Below are 20,044 nucleotides of genomic sequence, written 5' to 3' on the forward strand. Positions count from 1 at the left end.
TCCTGCCTGCTGCTCCTGCTGATTCTACTGCTGTGCTGATATATTTTTTTTGTGTGAGATGCTGTCTAAGTGACGATTCACTATTACACAGATCTACAAAAAGTATTGCTGTGTTCTTGTATTCATCCTCTTTAAAACAGATATTTATTGTGTCATGTGCAATGAAATCAGTGACTATGTGATTGTGTGATCTGTTTTTAGAGTTGAATCAGTGTTGTAATTGTTATGTCTCCTACTGGCTATGTGGCATTGGTGTCAGAGGACAGTGATAATTTACCAATTATCGCTGCCAATTGGACCATGCATGCTCTATCCTGGAGCTAATTCGCACTGTCTGGGAAGTGTAGCACCTGGCGTTACTGGCTATTTTAAGAACATCAAGATATCAAGATGACCATGGACCTAGATTTACTCTCCCTGTAGTGATAGAACTTCCCGACTGTCCTGGTTGGCGTTGCTGGCTGCTTGAACCACGTCTAGATGATCTTGGAGCTGGATTTATGCTTGCTGGAATTATTGATTGCTGTTATTGGATACTTTAACCACTTTAATGTAGCTCTCGAGATAGGTTTATACTATGGAACATAGTAATATTCAAAATATTACAATTACTTGTACTGTATGTTTAATTGATAACATATCTTTAATAAGTTTTAATTTGAAATGCAGTGTGCGTGTTATCAGTTTTTTAAATAGATATTTTTTCTTGCTTACGGGTACTTTAACAGTGATTATTAATATATTGCTAGTTTTCTGTTTGTAGATATAAACTATGTGACTGAAAAACATTTTTTGACGTTGTTATTCTAAAAGATCAGTGGACTCAATAATTATTTGTGAGAATCTATCAATAATTATTTGTGAGAAAACTTTGTAATATATTTTTCTGTGTGTCTAGGTCTACAAGCAATGCTGCATTGATTGGCATCGCAGTCTACTACATGCGCCAAAGTATAACTGAAGATATTATTGACGTTGGTATCTGAAGTATCGCAATCTTGGAATTGGAAAAAAGCTTCATCAAGACTCTGGCTGGAGGGGAGCAGTATAATTAAGGGCACTGGTCTCATGCCTGATCATCGATAACACTGGATCTTCGTTAGTGTGTAAATTTCAGGTACAATATGTTCTATATAATTTAAATACATTTCATGCGATTGATATAATTTTTATTTTGGCAGATGCAGTGTTTCTAAGATGCAGGTTATACGTATATACAACCATGCATTTAGTGCATAAATGGTTTCACTTAGAATATTATTTACATTGCAGAGGTTATTTTTGATTTTAATTTTATCTTTTTTTTTAGGTGAAAAAATTGAACATAATGGCAAGCAGTTGCAGCAAGGGATAATATTTTCAAGAGGATTCCATGGAACAAAATAGAAGATTTTTATTAATTAGTCCAGCCAAAATTTGATTTAGTAGTAGGGCATAATTTATAAAATTAATTGTTTAGAGTATAGCCTTAGTTTAGAGGGACGTGTCAGGCTTCTCAGAGCCTTTCTTCAATCTGAGTTATTTTTATAATTATTAAGTTTAAGTTCTCTAGTTCAGTACAATATACTCAAATTTTGAAAGTAAATTGTGCTGATTCAATTAAAAAAATATCAATTATCTGTTGTCAAATTTCATGCGCTTATTGCGAGTTTATACAATTACGTTTATGTTGTCTTATTTATATACATATACGGGATAATGTTCAGAATTTAACTATAAGCTTATAGTAATAAAGCGATATCCTTACAAAACTTGGGGCCTGTGGGCGCGTAGCATCTAGATCGTTATTAAACTATTTATATCAAAAATCGTTTTTGAGGCTTTGCTTTGCATCAAAGCATTTACAAAATATATTTGCCTCGGGTAATAAGTTGTGTTTTAAAAATATCTACAATTTTTACATTGAATATTTTCATGTAAAACGTAAAGCTGCAAAGGTTTATGGCCAATAATTGGATTTTGAGCTGTTAAAAAACGATTTAGGGCTGTTTACTCGCATTTTCGTGATTTGATGTCAACAGAAAAAAGTTATATTTTTCAAAAATCTACAACTTTTCGATTTATTTATTTATTTATTTATTTTTTTGTAGAATGCTTAGAATTCGAATTAAAGCCAAAAAACCGTTTTTAGCGATTTTTGGAGGTACTTTATCACGTAAAAACCACGTATCGGGGTCTAAAAAGTCAGTGTAATAGTACATGCTAAAATACAAGCCTTAGTCCATGTTTTACACATATTATAGTACGTTTTTAGAAACATACTGTGAAATGCTCAGTTTTCGCATGAGCATAAAAATAAATAAAAGTAAATATAATAACGTAAATGATTATTTGTATACATGGTTGTATAAGAATATAGTAAATATAGATGAATACCCTTCTAAATAGGACACTGCGAGAGATAAGATAAGATGATTTTAAATGAAATACGATAGTAGGAGAATCAAATCGACAATTCAATTAATACAAATGAACTGATTGGAGTAAATTCAAGAAATAGAAACGAGAAACGACAACGCGAAAGCAAAAACAATAAATTTACGAAACATAAATTAATTATAGAACACTTATAACGAATAATAAAATCAATATTTAAACTCGCGATATCCTAAACAAAATCAATGCACAGAATTCAATAATTAAAAGGCAGACGTACACAATAACGCTAACATATAAGTACAATAAAGCAAAAGCAAGGAAAGGAATTTCCACTCGCAAACGAGGCTAATACATAGACGTTGCAATGCGTAGCAGATACACATGGATGAGACCAACACTTAGACCCAGTGCACTACGGAGCAGAAGCCAAAGAGTAGAAACACAAGGCGACCCTAACACTTCGACGCAGCGCACTACAAAGCAGAAGCTGCAAAGTATACATATGCACGACACCAGCACATCAACGACGGTACAGCAAAGCAAAGTTTGGAGGAGGTAACATAGCGAAATCGAGACGAGAATAAAGGAGAAGACTAAAACCGAACCACTACAAAATATAACAAACACAGCACAGCACATGTAGAGAGAAAAATACGAAATCTACTGTACTTCATGGACCACGCATACCAGAGAGCGATGCACGTGCAATGAAGGGGCAACCCACAGAGTGCGCAGCGCTATCGGCAAGTGACACATAATTCACGCCTCTGGAAGCTCGAGGAGCCGCCAAAGAGGACACCGCGCATAAGCCGGCTCAAAATGCACAGAGAACCTTCTAGAAGCTATGAATCTGAAGATAAGAAAAGTATATCAGAGGCGAGTTTGACAAGAGAAGAGCATAAGGGGATTCAATGTACTAGAGGAGAGGATTTTCACTCTGGTTTTTTGATTGGCCCTCTTTGCAACGTCACATACATTAAAAGCTCTAAATAAGGAAAAAAGCTGCATCTAGGCCTCCTTATTGGCCAAACAGACACCTCGCTGAGGAGACGAAAAATTAGAGAATCTTGGATATAACAATGCGTTATTACATGAGTTTTTACGTTTTTTAAAACATCTTATAGAGCGTTTAATGGTACGTGCAAATTTTCAGCAGGGTAGCACTTCTAGCTTTTTAACTTTAGGCTAAAAAATTTTTGAGCCTTAGTATCTTGGAAACTAACTGGTTTCATAAAAAGCTAAAGAAAGGGGATCCAGGTACTATATAACGCTAACTCATTCCAAAATTTGAACTTGCCTTTTTATGTCAGTTATCGCGCGCCATAGAAAATAGTACATAACGATACAAGTGAGCAAAGTATGTCGTTGACCTACGCGCGCACAAGTATCGTACGATATTTTTCTGACGTACACAATGTTCAATTTTGCATACACGTTTACGTGCAAAGAATCACTAACCCAGACGCTGAGAAGAGTATGTGCGGAAGTAGCTGAACGTGCGCAAGCAAGCGTGCGAGAGCGTAACAAGTGAGAGCACGCGCATGCATTTATTCCATTCCCGCATACTCGATACTTTCCCGCACGCTCTTCTCAGCGTGTTGGAGAGTGACACTTTACACACGCAATTGCGTGTGCAAACTCGAACTTTGCGCACGTAAGTAGAAAAGCAACGTTTTTCAGTTTTTGATGTTTTTCTCCGGATTTGGTCCATAAAATGACTTAAAATTAAAGTAGTATATAGTTTTTGACATTTAGTTTTTGGGTTAGAACCGTATTAAAAAATTGCACTTTATGGTGGATAATAAAAGAACGACGAAAGATAATAAAAATTCTTCGAGGTAAAAATATAGGTAATTTTCTTTTCTTTTAGGTACATACAAAGCAATTTACTTTTATTAATTTTTGTTTTCAATTTTATTAAAAAAACTGAAATTCTAAAACGTAAAATTTGCTTTAAAAAAATGCATCTACAAAATGTAAAAACACACTGTTTTTCCATTGTTTTATAGTAAAAACAAAAAAAATGAGACTTGGTAGATTGAAATCTACTGAGTAGAAGCTAAGATATAGGTGTATATGAACTAATGCATACACACGCACACACACACACATACACGAGGGGGAGTCTGTACCCCCATTTGGCGCGTCCTCAGGTGCGGATAGAGGAATGCTCGATGCAGGCATACAGCGCTACGTACGTAGTGCTGTCTGCAGAGGATATAAGAGAAATGAAATATCTCCCGTGAACCTAGCAAAAACCTGTTAAAACCAACCAGTAGATAAACAAAGATGATACTGCGGCAGGATGATACTGCGGCAGGATGATACTGGAGCAGGATGATACTGCGGCAGGTTGATTCTGCAGCACCGTGACGCGCATGCGTTATAATTTACATGCGTTGTAATTCACTTGCGTTAAAATTCTTTTCCTTCCTAATTCACGGTGAAGTAGGAAGAAAAAAAATTTCGGGTGTGCGGAGATTCGAACCGGGAACCCTTCGGTCGCCAGCCGAGCATCTTGCCGACTTACCCATCGGGAATTGTTAGGTGCCCTGAGAGTCAGACGTCTTACCAATTGCGCTATAATGGCTCTCAAAATATATATATATATATATATATATAGCTTGTATATGTAATAAAATTATTGATCCGAAAAAAAAAGATGGTTCAAACAAATAGTCCACGTTTAAAAATATTGGTAGCCCTGAAAAGGGCTGATTGTGTTAGCTCTTAAAAGAGCTGTTTAAATCATTGCTCGGGTTCACTTTCGCAAATGACTAGACGATTTGGTGAATCGTCGTCGTCATCGCTACTAAATGATAAGCGCCTCCTCACAGGTCGACGCTCTGGCGTGCTGTTCTCGCCGTCATTTTCAAGCTTCCTCTTCGTTGTTGATTGAGGAGGCGAGACTAGGTCCACCAACTCTGGTGTCATCTTCTCCGGAGTTTTTAAAATTTCCACTTCGGGAGATGAGCTGACCTCGACGACTTCTGTCTCGACGAACGATGGATTATAATACGCTTCCATCAACGCTGGATTGTAGAACGGGTTTAGAACGTATTCCCGTTGGTCTGGAGAAGCCGTCGATTGAGGAGGCGAAGCGTCTTGATGCCAGGACGGTGAGGTTGGCGAAAAATAATACACCGCCTGCCAAGTTGGTGAACCAGGCGGTGAAGAATCTTCTTCTTCAGGAAAGCGCAACATATTTCTTGAATGCATGGTTTACTTGTTACTTGCTAGAGCGAGTGAACCAGAATGACTTATGATGCCAGCTATCCTCCCTTTTATACTTATAAGAACACGCTATATGCTGTCATGATCATGGAGGGGGTAACTGATTCCCCCTCCTCTCGGTCTCATAAGTTTTTTTTTTTTTTTTACTTTCAAAAACATAGCTGAAAAAATTTTTCGAATATCTAACACGTTCTCAGCGACCTTACAATATCAGGGTATATTACTTTTTAAAAAGAAAGTTTAAATAACGCTAAAGAACTTTTTAATTATAAAACTTTACATGGCGCGATTCATTAAAAGAATAATTGTAGTAAAGACTCAAAATCTGTCTTACTCATCCGAGATTTTTTTTTAAGAAAGTTGTAGAAAGAACTATTGACATTTGTCTTTGAGGTTAAGGAACTTATCGCTAAAAAAAAAAAATTTCAGTAAGGAGAGATGATTTTAAAACCACTCGATCTCTCTTACTTATCATTTAGAAAGTTCTGGAAAGAACTATTCTTTAAGGTTAGGGGACTTATCGCTGAAAGAAAACATTTCAGTAAGGAGAGATGATTTAAAAAAAAATCACTCGATCTCTCTCTTACTCATCATCATCTAGAAAGTTCTGAAAAGAACTATTCTTTAAGGTTAGAGGACTTATTGCTGAAAGAAAACATTTCAGTAAGGAGAGATGATTTAAAAAAAAAATCACTCGATCTCTCTCTCTTACTCATCATCTAGAAAGTTCTGAAAGAACTATTCTTTAGGATTAGGGGACTTATCGCTGAAAGAAAACATTTCAGTAAGGAGAGAGATGATTTTAAAAAATCACTCGATCTCTCTTACTCATTATTTAAAAAAGAAAATAGTTTGAACTACGTTATAAAATTTTGGTAGCCCTGAAAAGGGCTGATTGTTTTTTGTCCTTAAAAGGACAGATTAAAGGGCAAGTCGTTTTCGCGCTACTGGCGACTCATCGTCGCTGTCACCGCCTTTCGGAGGTCGCCGAGACTTCTTTAACTCGCAGAGGATTTTGACCTCTGGAGAAAAAATGGCCAGCACAACTGGTGAATCCTCCGGTGATGACGTGTTTTCGATGACCTCCGGCTCGGTGTTAGGGCTTCGCTGTAGCTGCTCGGGACAGCGCAAGATGACTGGATTCTCTACAACCACGTAGCGCCTCAATAACGGATTGTAGAGAATCATTGGCGAACCGGCCGGTTCAGCCTCTTGCGAGCTAGTCGACATTGGTGAAAATTTCGCCGACTGCGTTGAGGACACCGAAGGTGATGGAGATGAATTCTCCTCCATCGGCAATGTGGCGTCCATGTCTTCAGAACTGCTGCTGATGTCCATCATAGGCGGTGTTGGCGGCGGAGTCGGCGAATTCATCCAAGCCGGTAATAAAGACTCGATCTCTTCGAGATCTTCGAGCGGGAACGCTTCCATCTCCCCGTAGAGGATTTCCAAATCCTCCTCAGCCAAGCGCAGAAACTCTTCTGGAACTTCTCTTCTTCTATAGACTCTCATCTTGAGAATAGTAGAAGTGTCGAATAACAACTGATGCGTTCGCGCGAAACCGCCGCTCTTTTATGGGCAGCGCGAAAAAAGTTCCCCCACTCAGCGCTCTCGCCGCCGGGCGAGTGAGTGGAGGGAGTCGCCGCCGGTTGGCTCGCTGTGGCTCTCGCGAAGTCTATAAGGGCATCCTCATCCGCGCTTTAAACATTAGTTGAAAATCGTTCTTAGAACAATAAACGTCTGAACAGTACAGACGACAACGGCTGCTCGAAGAAGACCGCAGCATAACCAAGGCCTACGACTACTTTAACACACAAAGAAGAGGACCGGTGCTGCACATCCAAGGCCGACGACGACGACGAGGACGAAGTTTTTCATCGAAGGCCTACGAAGACGACAGAAGTATCCATCGGCCAGGGGCATGAAGAAGAGAATATCCGAGGCCGACGATTACGACCTGCAGAGGCGGCGGCGGCATATAATTTTGTTGCTACGTGGGGAACAAGCTATTTTGTTGACCCGCGGCAGCTTATTCGAACGCGAAGCTGTCGCGGTCTCTTGCGAGATGAAAGCCCTTTTTTTTTAGGGCTATTATAACTTTTATTTTTTTTGTTTCCCAAACAATCTTTGATATCGACAAGAGTCGATATTCTAACGTAGAACAAACTATTGAGGAAACCTCTATTACGAGCAGATATTTTTTAACGTAGTCGAAATGCATCGGCTCTTTTCAGAGCCCCAATAATATTTAATGCAGGAACATCTATAAGCAAAAAAAAAAATTCTTTTCCCCTCTTCCCTGTCTTTGTTTTCTGTAGCTTTTATTGTTAGGGAATTTAACGAGAAAGAGAAAGAGAGAGAAAGAGAAAGAGAGAAAGACAATAAATGTATTGTTGATAGGTTAGAGTTGTAATTATAAGTAGTTCTATCATGAATTACAGTAAGAGATGAAAGTGTGTGTGTGTGTGTGTTTTGATATAACATACAATAAAACACACTTTGAATGGTCCTGGACAAAAACTTAGTTCAGCGTACCCAAAATCAGGAGTTTCGATGGTATCAAATGTACACTTTTGCTCATAACTCTTTATCTAAGATAGATAGAGATTTAAAACTTTGTATGAAAGTGTGTTTTGATACATCATACAATAAAAACCTACTTTTAATGGTCCTGAACAAAAATTCAGTTCAGCGTAGCCAAAAATGTGGAAATTTTGTGAAATCAAAGACTGCGATAGTAGCAAAATTCACATTTTGTGCATAACTCTCTTTCTCTGATAGATAGAGAGTTGAAACTTTGTATAGAAGTGTGCTTACACTTAATATACAATAAAAATCCACTTTGAATGGTCCTGAACAAAAATTCAGTTCAGCGTAGCCAAAAATGTGGAAATTTTGTAAAACCAGAGACTGCGATGGTAGCAAAATTCACATTTTTGTGCATAACTCTCTTTCTCTGATAGATAGAGAGTTGAAACTTTGTATAGAAGTGTGCTTACACTTAATATACAATAAAAACCCACTTTGAATGGTCCTGAACAAAAATTCAGTTCAGCGTAGCCAACAATGTGGAAATTTTGTAAAACCAGAGACTGCGATGGTAGCAAAATTCACATTTTTGTGCATAACTCTCTTTCTCTGATAGATAGAGAGTTGAAACTTTGTATAGAAGTGTGCTTACACTTAATATACAATAGAAGCCCAATTGGAATGGTCTTGAACAAAAATGAATGTCAGCAAAGCCAAACATCTTGAATTTTCATAAAAGGACATCAGTCGTTGGAACCAATTTTTGCATTTTTCCACATAGATTTTTGTCTATTGTAGATAGAGATGTGAAACTTTGCAAACAGCTTTGTTATTCAATAATATAACATAAGAAAACTTATCTGTCTCATTATAATGATTTATTCAAATATTGAGTTCTAAAAGCATGTAATTCTGTTGGACCTTGAGGGAACGCTACAGGACTTTATCTTTTAATCCTCAAACTATGAGTTTAAAATTTTCCAGAGTAGTTTATTTTGCATTAATCTAATATCTTTTTTTTTTTTTTTTTTTTAACTATGCATGCAGGTTTCTTATAGCCTAATGAAATAGAAAAACTCATGACACAATATTATTAATGGTTTACTACATTTATTGTGCTAAGACAGATTTTTTTTTTCTTCCAACACACATAGAATACAATATTGATTATAAAATGATTGTTTATACATATGTAAAGAAATATTTAGTTCTTAAAACTATTTTCATTTTAACTGTACATAAAAGAATTTTGTAAACGCAGCTGCTGAAAAAACCAGTCTCTCAGTGCAGAAGCATTTTGAAACGCGCATACAGGAGAACCGCAGGCAACGTGGTAAACACATGCATCTTCATCAGTTGTCAGTTTTTTCAATGCAGGGCAGTTCCAATCCTCGAGATTGTAAATGGTTGTTAGAGGAAGCAGCTGTTGCAACCATTTCTTCTTTTCAAGCCCTTTAACGTATATCTCAGAATTCTTGAGATAACCCTCGAGGATGCACGGTAACTGGCAGTAGTGGATGTGTCCTGAGCTCCAGAGCATTCCGTGGTAGTTGGCCTCCAGCCACCAATTCTCGCTCTTGTACTTGGGTGGTAGCATTTCCCAAGGAAACGGTGGCTTGAAAAATAGCACTGTTAGTATTCCATTATCCTGGAGCGGTACCAGAGCCACCTCCTTGAAAACAAACTCGTTGTCGGGAATCTTAAAACCCTGGACATCTACAATGTATTTCTTCGTCATCTTGAAGGAGGAGGAACTTCTCAGTCGATGAAGAACTGAAAGACTGATCTTTGGAGATTTTTGAGATCCTTATATACCCTAACTTCTCGCTCTGAAATTCAAAAGCTTCCCCCTCTACCAATTATTCAATACTACCCCCTTCTTCGCAACCACTACCCCCTCTCCTTTTAAAATCTCAATATAAGGGGGTGGCTTCGCTGGGAAAAAATCATTCAGTGCTCAGCAGCCTAGTGAACTTCAACGTCTCTCTGAAGAATCAAAGGCTTTAAGGATCATGGCTCAATACTTGAAGGATACGTCTAATCATCTTTATAATTGCTACCTGAGCGTCTTAGCTGGTGACGCCAGTTCTGACGACATCAAGAGATGGCTGGATCTTGGGGATGCGGCCATACGCAAAGCGAGTCACTTTGCGTGTTCTCCAACTTTGACAGTGTCGGATAGGCAAAAGCTTCAATCTGCTACAGCTCTGATCAAAAGCGTGTTACGCTTGATGCGTGGTCATGAGCTGAACGCAGTTGTCGGAGCAGGTGTTGGCGATAGAGCAAATGCCCCGTCGGTCGAGTGGGATGATGTCAACAGCGCTTTTGAAAACCGGATAAAAACAGGTGTTATAACTAATCGCAAGCACCTGGAAATATCAAAGTTTTTGAAAGACGCTCAACAACAGTTCACAACGGAAGTGAATAAAACTCTTGAAAAAGAGCATAATATTAAAGTGAATGCTGTGTTGGCTGCAGAATACGTGAATGTGAGAAATGGTGAAGAAGTATCGGATATTAAATACTTCAATACAAAGACAGCGCCGATACACTCGAGCACTGATTTAAACGAATGGTTCACATCGAAAGTTGTACAGTGCATCGATGCAGATTCCGAAGAATTTCAGGAGCAGGAATCTGGCTGGACTCTGCGGACAGTGTTAAACTTGGTTATTAATGTAAACAAGTACAATCCCTTGCGAGGCAGCTCTTACATCGATTTACCAGCAATCATTAAGAATAAAAAGGCGTGCATAAATGTCATCAACAAGACCGATAATAAGTGTTTTAAATGGGCCATTTTGTCAGCGCTGCACCCAGTCAGTGTAAATCCGCATAGAGTGTCATCGTATGCACAATATGAAGATACATACAACTTTGAGGGCATCGAGTTTCCTGTTGATCCGAGGAACGTCGCAAAATTTGAAAAACAAAACGATGTCTCAGTCAATGTGTACTTCTTGAAGAAGAAAGGTGAAAAATATATCGTTTTACCGAGACATTTGACTGCACAGAAGAAGGACAAGCACGTCAACCTACTTCTCGTAGAGAGCGTGTACATTGACGAAGATGAAGAAGAGCAGCAAGAGACAGAACCTGCGAAGCCATATCATTTCCATTATGTATGGATCAAAAATCTTTCTCGGCTATTACTGAGGCAACTAGGCAAGCACTCTAACAAAATACATCTGTGCGACCGTTGCCTACATTATTTCCAAACTGAAGAGAAATTGGCTTCGCACACTATCGATTGCATGAAATTGAACGAGTACAAGGTAGTGCTTCCAAAGGCAAGAGACAGCGTACTGCAGTTCAAGAACTTTGTGAACAGAAATAGAGTACCGTTCGTTGTATATGCCGATTTTGAGTGTTTGTTGGAACCAGTGGACGATCATAAGCGTGCGTACCAACAGCACAAACCGTACAGTGTCGGATACTTTGTCAAGTGCAGCTTCAACGACACTCTATCTGTGTACAAGTCATATAGACAAAGTATCGAGGAAGACACGCCTGCCAGATGGTTCGTCAACAGTCTCCATGCTCTCGCTTTGGAATTACAAAATATGTACAAAAATCCAATAGCGATGAGAGATTTGACGGATCAACAAAAATTAGAATTCAGCATGGCTCGTAAATGCCACATATGCAACAAACCTTTCAATGAAAAAGATGCAAAGGTTCGAGATCATTGTCATCTCACAGGAGAGTAAGTAATTTATCTCTCTCTCTACGTTTATCAATGTATATGCACAACTAAATATTTTCTTATTTTACAGATACCGAGGTGCTGCGCATAATTCATGTAACCTGAACTATCAGGATTCCAGGACCATTCCTGTGGTGTTTCATAATCTCAGTGGATACGATGCGCATCTATTTATCAAAGAGATTGCAACGTGTTTTCCTGGTCGTATATATCTGCTGCCTCAAACTAAAGAGAGATATATATCTTTCACAAAGTTTGTCGAAGGCACAGATATAAATCTCCGTTTTATAGACTCCTTTCGGTTCATGCCATCGTCCTTAGACAAGTTATCGTCATACTTGACGGAACTGGGCATGTTAGAACGAGTTTTTCAGGAAGACGGCTTCACTCCTGAGCAGATTACATTGCTGAAAAGGAAAGGAGTCTTTCCATATGACTATGTTTCCTCTCTCGCCAAACTCAACGAAGTAAATCTTCCGACGAAAGAAGATTTTTTCAGCAGCTTATACGATGCTCACATCTCCGATGAAGATTACGAGCACGCTAAACGAGTTTGGCAGGAACTTAACGTACAGACTTTAGGACAATACTCCGATTTATATCTCAAGACCGACGTCATACTCTTAGCTGAAGTCTTCGAGAATTTTAGAAGTAATTGTCTACAGGCGTATGGGCTAGATCCAGCTCATTATTACACAACGCCAGGTCTGTCATGGGACGCTATGCTCAAATATACACAGGTGAATATAACTCAGATAATCTTAAGACTATGAAAATGTGCAAAATACTTATATTATTCAAATATTTCTAGGTACGTTTGGATCTCTTGACGGACATCGACATGCTCATGTTTGTCGAGCGTGGAATCCGCGGAGGAATTAGCCAGTGTTGTAACCGATACGCCAAAGCCAATAATCCATACATGAACGAAGGTTACGATGCTAACGCTGATGAGAAGTACCTTGTGTATTATGACGCTAATAACTTGTACGGCTGGGCGATGACCGAGGCGTTACCCTCCGGAAAATTCAAGTGGGTAGCTGATCTCCAGACGCCGAATTTCTTCAACGTTCCCGACGATGGCCCGAAGGGATATATCCTCGAAGTGGATCTCGAGTATCCGATCATGCTTCATGGAGCTCATCGAGACATGCCCTTCTGTGCCGAACACATGTGTCCACCAGGTTCGAAGCAAAAGAAACTGATGACGACACTTTATGACAAGAAGAATTATGTGATTCATTACAGAGCATTGAAACAAGCTCTTGCACACGGGCTTCGTCTGAAGAAAATTCATCGTGCTCTGGAGTTCGAGCAGAGTAAATGGTTGAAGCCGTATATTGACCTAAACAGCGACATGCGGAAGAACGCCAAAAATGAGTTTGAAAAAATGCTTTTTAAACTATTTAACAACGCTGTTTATGGAAAAACTATGGAAAATGAGAGGAAACACGTCGAGGTCAAGTTGGTGACAAAGTGGGAAGGAAGATACGGTGCCGAAGCTCTCATAGCGAAGCCAACTTTCCATAATTGCACCATCTTCGACGAATATCTTGTGGCAGTGCAGATGTTCCGTGCTGAAGTTTGCATTAAGAAGCCGATATATATTGGACTGAGCGTGTTGGACTTGTCCAAGACTCTGATATATCGGTTTCATTATGACTACATGCTCGAACGTGCTGGTGACAAGTGCAAACTCCTGTACACCGATACTGACAGCTTGGTTTACGAAGTGTCGAATCTCAATGTATACGAAATGATGCGTATAGACATACACGAGTTTGATACTTCGGACTATCCAGTGAATAATCAGTTTGACATGCCTCGCGTGAACAAAAAGATCGTGGGTCTGATGAAGGATGAATGCAACGGGGACATTTTGCTAGAATTTGTAGGACTACGAAGTAAAATGTATGCAATGTTGGTCCAGAATCAGAAGCCTATCAAGAAAGCGAAGGGTGTCAAGAGCTCAGTGGTAAAGGCAACCATCGAGTTCGACGATTATATGACTTGCCTGCAAGAAAACGCTATACTAACTCGAGAGCAGAGAAATATTCGCACTAGGCAGCACAAGCTCTTTACCGAAAAGGAAATAAAGATAGCTTTGAGTGCTCGAAACGATAAGCGTTTTCTCCAGGAAGGTAAAACGGATACGCTACCCTGGGGTCACTACAGCATCGTCGAGGACGAGCAGCCTACCGCAGCACTTCCCGTGAGAGGACTTGAACAGCCAATCGCTGATGTGATCAGACCTTCGAGGGAAGTGGAAGCACCAATCCTCGTCGCCAGATTGGAAAGAGAAGGGGGAGAACCAATCCCCGTTGCCAGGTTGGAAAGAGAAGGGGAAGAGCCTGCAGTCGAGGTGGCTAGAGAGCCAATCGTAGACGAACCGCTTCCCATAATCGAAGAGGGGGAACAAGATCTGCTCGCGGCAGGGCTATATGAGTGGGATCCCTGGAGCCAGGAGCTCATACAGTCTGCTGACGAGCCACAAGGAAGATCTACCTCTGCTGACCAATCTCCGCCGACGAAGAAGAGAAAGTGCCACGTTGATCCCCAGCTAAATTGAAGAAGGAAACAGCTTAGTCAACGTAAGTAGCATATAAACCATGTATACTTGTAAATTCTAGAATAATTATTAATAAAATTGTTAACTTTTGCTTGTTACAGATGGATATGGAAAATCTGAACCGTATCGCTAAAGGAGGATTTCTCCCTACAAAGAAGCTGACCGAGCTGGAGAAGGATCAATCGTACATGGTAACGGTCTTGAAGGAGGTCAAGACGAAGTACGGGTCCAAGATCGTCGCAGAGTTGGACAGAGAGTTCGACGTCTTCCTCCCGAAGAAGGTGTCCGACACCTTCCTAGCCAACGAAACCTTCTACGAAAGCATGCAGAATACGGCCAACAAGCTGGAACTCTTCATGATCTACCGTGGAGGATTCGTCGTTGAGTTCGTTGGCCAATAGTGATTGAACTAGTTTTAGCTTGTGTTCGTTGTTAAAAAAAAAAAGTGTTCGAACTAGTCTTGAGCTCGCATGAGCTAGTTTGAGCTTGCTTAAACTAGCTTAAACTAGTTTAAACTATTATGAACTGATATCTACAGTCATAGTGCTAAGTGTGTGCGCATTTCAAGTAGTTATAAGTTAGTATATAAGACTTTGTCGTTAGCTGCGAGTTAGTTTTAAGAATGACAATCTGTAAAACAAAGTGTGCGCGTGTGTGTGCGTGCGTGTGCGTGTGCGTGTGTACGTGTGTATGTATGTTGGCACTTGTATATAATAAGTTAATAATAAGTATGTATTTAAGCGCACGGCAGGTGTAAATTTGAATAAATAATTACTTTTTCGTTCAATTAAAATTCATTCTTTTTTATTTAAAAAATCCTCATTAATACATATATAATTATACGTTATCGGTTTTATTGATCCAGCTATTGTGAGTGCTGTCAAAACCGAGCCATTTTACAAATATTTTATTTCCTTTTCTTTTCAAGACTTTTTCCACTAGATATACATCCGGATATTTAGCTTTCAACATTTCTTGCTCGTAGAAGCATCCAGAGATTGGCTGATTTTGATAGTCCTTTAGATGATACGTCGTTGGTTTAGTGGCAGCTACTTTGGTGATCGTGAAAATTTCAGTTGACCAGTTTGGAGTATATCCTTTTTCGAATACTTGTTTCGCGTTGCTTACTCTTACTTTGTCACCGACTTTGAACTTTGACTTCTTCGCAGGTTTAACTTTGTCAGTGAAACGTTTCAATACATCGGCTTCGTTAGTACGCGATACATCTTTAGGCTTCATACCAATAGTTCGATGTTTGCTTCCATTATAAGTTGCTAATAATCCAGGTAAAATGTCCAACCATTTGTAGTTGCCCCGTAAGCTGAATTTTTTCCACATTGCGGATTTCAGAGTGCGGTTGAATCGTTCGCAAATGGAAGCTTTCATTTTGCTATACGTCGAGTACAAGTTGATCTTATATTTTTGCATGAGATTTTTAAAATCAGAATTGTAAAATTCTTTGCCTCTGTCTGTGTGTAAGTTTTTCGGTACTCGACCTTGACTCAGCACTGACTTCATCGCAGCAGCAACTTCTTTTCCAGTTTTTTTCTTCACGGGGATTGTCCAAGCATACTTTGAAAATATATCTATTACAGTGAGCAAGTAATTGCAGCCTTTGTTCTCCTTGGAATAAGGTAGCATTTCTACCAAATCGGCCTGCCAAGTTTCATCCAATCCTCGTATGACAAACTTGCGACGAGGATAGTTACGTCGAGCAGGCTTGTGAAGTTCTTCTACAAGTTTTTCATGCTCCATTATTAGCAGTTTTTTCTAATGTTGTCGCTTTGAAGGCAGATATAGCATTAGCTTCGGCTATCTCTTTGAGAGCGTCTTTTATAGCTTTTACATCTGCTTGTAGTTCTAAAACTTGCCGATCCATTTCATCTCTGTGTGCTTCAATTAGAGAATCCAAATCCGTCAATTCCTCTCTCAATTTATCCATGGCGTCTCGCACCTTTTTATGTTCCATTTGGTGTACAGTATGGAGTGTACCCAAGTCGACAGCTTCATTGAGATTATGTGGCGCTGCTACATTGCATAGTCTCTTGTTATCCAAGTCATACTGTCCATCTTTTGTAATTTTAAAACCTAAACCAGGAGGGCCACGACCCCCTTCTTTCTTTTTCAAATTACGTCCGAACACGTCGACGCTCATTTTGATAATGCCGTTTACGGATAATGCTCAGCGTATATAACCACCTTCGCGGAGCTCTTCTATGATCGAGTGAATCTCGTTTACGTGACTGGGATTACCAGCCGATTGTTCAGCAATAAGCAAACGTAGACGGTCAACCAGTTCATTCGGATCGTCCCAATATACGTAATCCATACGCGTGTTCATTCTAGCAATTTTATATCGAGGCAGTGCTCCACCTTCCTTTTCTCTCTTTCCGAAGAAAAGAGGGGCGATGAAGTCCGTATATTTTTTGCTATTTGACGATCGAATATCTGCTCTAGGGTCTAGCTTCTTCTTATGAACACTCGTTGCTTCTAAAATGCTGCGATAATTTTTGATATCATCAGAACTGACAATTTTTTTGTCAGGATTTCTGTAAGCGATCAAATCCATCAACCCAGCAGTTTTCGGATACTCGACATTGTCGACTACTATCTTCTTATTTTCAAACTTCACTATTGAGTTTCCGAGCATGTAGTTTTCATTCTCCTTGCGTAATCCATATATTTTGTCCAAATTCGTCTGATTAAGTAAAGGTAAACTGGGTTTACTAATCGATGTTTCATTCTCACTATCAGCTGTATCATAAGCTGTCTCAGCTCCGTCATCTTGCATAGTAGAATTCGCGAAATCAGATTCATTATCCTCGTCAAATTTGTAAGTCTCATCATCGTCATCACTGCGTTTCTCAGGTTTAATTTTTTTTACTTTTCGGTTGTGAAAATTTTTATGTGAGTTGTCCTCTGGTGTTACAACAGTGACCGATTTCTTACTTTTCGATTCTACTAGCTTTTTAAGTGGATCGACGATTGGTCTAAAAGTTTCTTCAACAGTTTTTTCAAAATTTTCTTTTCCAAATTTCAGTAAGTTGTATTTACGCTTGACAGCGTTTCGTGCTTTGACCAACTGATGAAGTACGTTTTTTTCTTGATGAAAATCAGACATGTTAGCACTTTCGCATTCAATGTCAAACTAAGTATGTGATACTAAGCACGAGCTATATTTATAGCAAACTTATCGAATCCCTTTCGATATCGTCCAGCGTTGATTGGACTATCTTTGTCAATCATGAGAAATCCATGATTTACGTCTGACCAACATTGCGCGCATAAATCCTTGAAGCGAGCGAACGTCATGTCGGAATTTACGTGATCGTCGTACAAGTGCTTCAAATTTACATCGTCTTGTCGAAATACCACCAACAAATTGACGTTATCTCTCACAAGATGTTTAGGGACTTGCGCGTATGACTGGCAAAGATAGAAGCAGTCGACCTTTTTATGCCTACCCATACAAAAGAATGCTCTGACGTTATTCTGCTTTTCACAAGCGATATCGTCGAATATCATTATTGAATTAGGAAGTGCGCTATCTGGTGCTATAACTTCTTCGTGTTCACTGAAAGGAAAATACTTTATACCCTTGAGAGGCTCCAACAATTGTTTTAAAAATTTATACTTTGGTTGGTTAAGCGACTTGGAGTATACGTATAGATTTTCAAATCTAACACCGTTAGGATTAGTTATAAGCGCAAGCAAGCTGTTAGTCTTGCCGCAATTTGACGGCCCGCAAAAAACTGCCCTTATGCTATCAGGCAATAGATCACCATGCCGTTTAACTTTTTTATCTCGCTCAACGACGGAATCAAAGTTCGGTACCGGGAGCTTGGTAGGCTGTTCCTTAAAATTCATGCTTCGAACTGTTCAGATGCTTGACATCGACTAGTCGCTTAGCTATAAATAGAGCGCTTTTATACTCTCGCCATCAGTTAATCATAAACCTTCAAAGGGGAATGATCGTACACAGACGACAACGACGTGGTCGTGGGTTTGTAAACAAAATTATCAACAAGCTTCCGGTGGAACTTCACTTGCCAGGATATCAGTACTGCGGTCCAGGTACTAAGCTAGCGAAACGTTTAGCACGAGGAGATCCAGGAATTAATCAACTCGACGTAGCCTGCAAAGAGCACGATATCGCATATTCACAGAATCGCGATAACGACGAGGCAAGAACCATTGCTGATAAAATTTTAGCTGACAAAGCTACGAAAATAGCTTCTTCTTCGAAAGACGCTAGTATCGGTGAGAAAATAGCTGCTTTTGCTGTTTCAAAAACCATGAAGTTAAAGACAAAACTCGGAATGGGTGCGAAGAAAAGAAGAACTAAGAAAAGCTTACGATTGAATAATATCGTAAAAGCTGCTGCCAAGTCTATGATTCCAACCAATAACGGTCGCAAAGCCATTCTTTCTGCATTGAAAGGAGCTCGCGATGCGGTTAAGAAAGCCGGCGGTAAGCATAAGGTACTGGTTCCACGCGTTTTACCCGTACCGTCCAAGGTTGGTGGATTTTTGCCATTCCTTGTACCTATTTTCGCTGGGTTGAGCGCTGCTGGCGCATTGGCAGGAGGAGCTGCAGGTATCGCGAAAGCGGTCAACGACTCCAAAGCAGCTAAGTTACAGTTGGAAGAAACTGCGAGACATAATAGAAAAATGGAGGAATTGAGTATCGGCCAAGGACTTTATCTGAAACCTCACAAAACGGGAATGGGTCTTCGCATAGCACATGGCAAGACATTAATTAAAAAAAAAAAAAAAAAAAAAAAAAAAAAAAAGTCACTGAAACTAAGATTACCACGGAGACCGCTTACTGACTCCGACCTCGTTAAGTATGCCAAAATTTTAAAAATACCGCATTTTCGCGGCGTGTTCATGAGAAACGATTTGCCTGTTGACGGTCCTCGTTACAACGAATCAGCTGTTGTAAACTTGGATGATGCCAGTGGTCCTGGAACGCATTGGGTGGCATACCGTAAACGAGGAAAATCGGTAGTTTATTTTGATAGTTTTGGCAATCTTCAGCCTCCTACAGACTTGATGCTGTACTTGAACGTTAACGGAGTCAAGTACAACCCAGAAAGATATCAAGACTATAATTCATTTAACTGTGGCCATCTCTGTCTCAAATTTTTGAGCAACAAGCTTCATACTCCTCTTCGAACTATATAAATATGCGAAAAGTCCGAGTTGACTCATTTCCAATTTAACGATCATGGAGAATTCATGTACTCTGACTCTTTCCGGTACTTCATCGGTACTCGAAGCTCAGTATTTTCCACCCATCGAATTATCACCGCATAAGCAATACGTTCTTGGATTGGTTGAACTCTTAACTTTTAATTCGATACCCAATATCGATAAAGGGAATAATAAATTTGACGTTGGTAAGGAGGAAATTGTCTTACCTACTGGTAGTTACGAGATTCAAGATATCAATAGTTATCTTCATGAAACTTTGAGTAAAAAAGGGATTTCGATTAGCATACAACCTAACAACAATACGCTCCGGAGTATTATAAAGTGCGATCGTAAGATTGATTTTAGACCGCAAGACTCGATTGGTGCTTTACTCGGCTTCACTCGACGCGTTCTGCAAGAAAATATGAAGCA

General features: G+C 39.5%; 1 protein-coding gene and 1 long non-coding RNA gene across 15 annotated transcripts in view; one reads left to right on the plus strand and one right to left on the minus strand.

Annotated features, from left to right (window-relative positions):
- The window catches only part of LOC100116395 (high affinity cGMP-specific 3',5'-cyclic phosphodiesterase 9A), an 815,596-nt gene that overhangs the window by 571,736 nt on the left and 223,816 nt on the right, over window positions 1–20,044 (minus strand). The gene's annotated exons all lie outside the window — the stretch shown is intronic.
- Window positions 911–1,438, plus strand: LOC107981620. Of its 2 annotated transcripts, none has more exons than XR_004228180.1 (3): window positions 911–1,117; window positions 1,182–1,210; window positions 1,310–1,438. It is a non-coding gene; the product is annotated as an uncharacterized LOC107981620 (long non-coding RNA). The 2 variants fall into 2 exon arrangements; XR_001729488.2 differs by having other exon boundaries at window positions 911–1,102.

Source organism: Nasonia vitripennis (genome assembly GCF_009193385.2).
Source record: "Nasonia vitripennis strain AsymCx chromosome 1 unlocalized genomic scaffold, Nvit_psr_1.1 chr1_random0009, whole genome shotgun sequence".
NCBI classification, from domain to species: domain Eukaryota; kingdom Metazoa; phylum Arthropoda; class Insecta; order Hymenoptera; family Pteromalidae; genus Nasonia; species Nasonia vitripennis.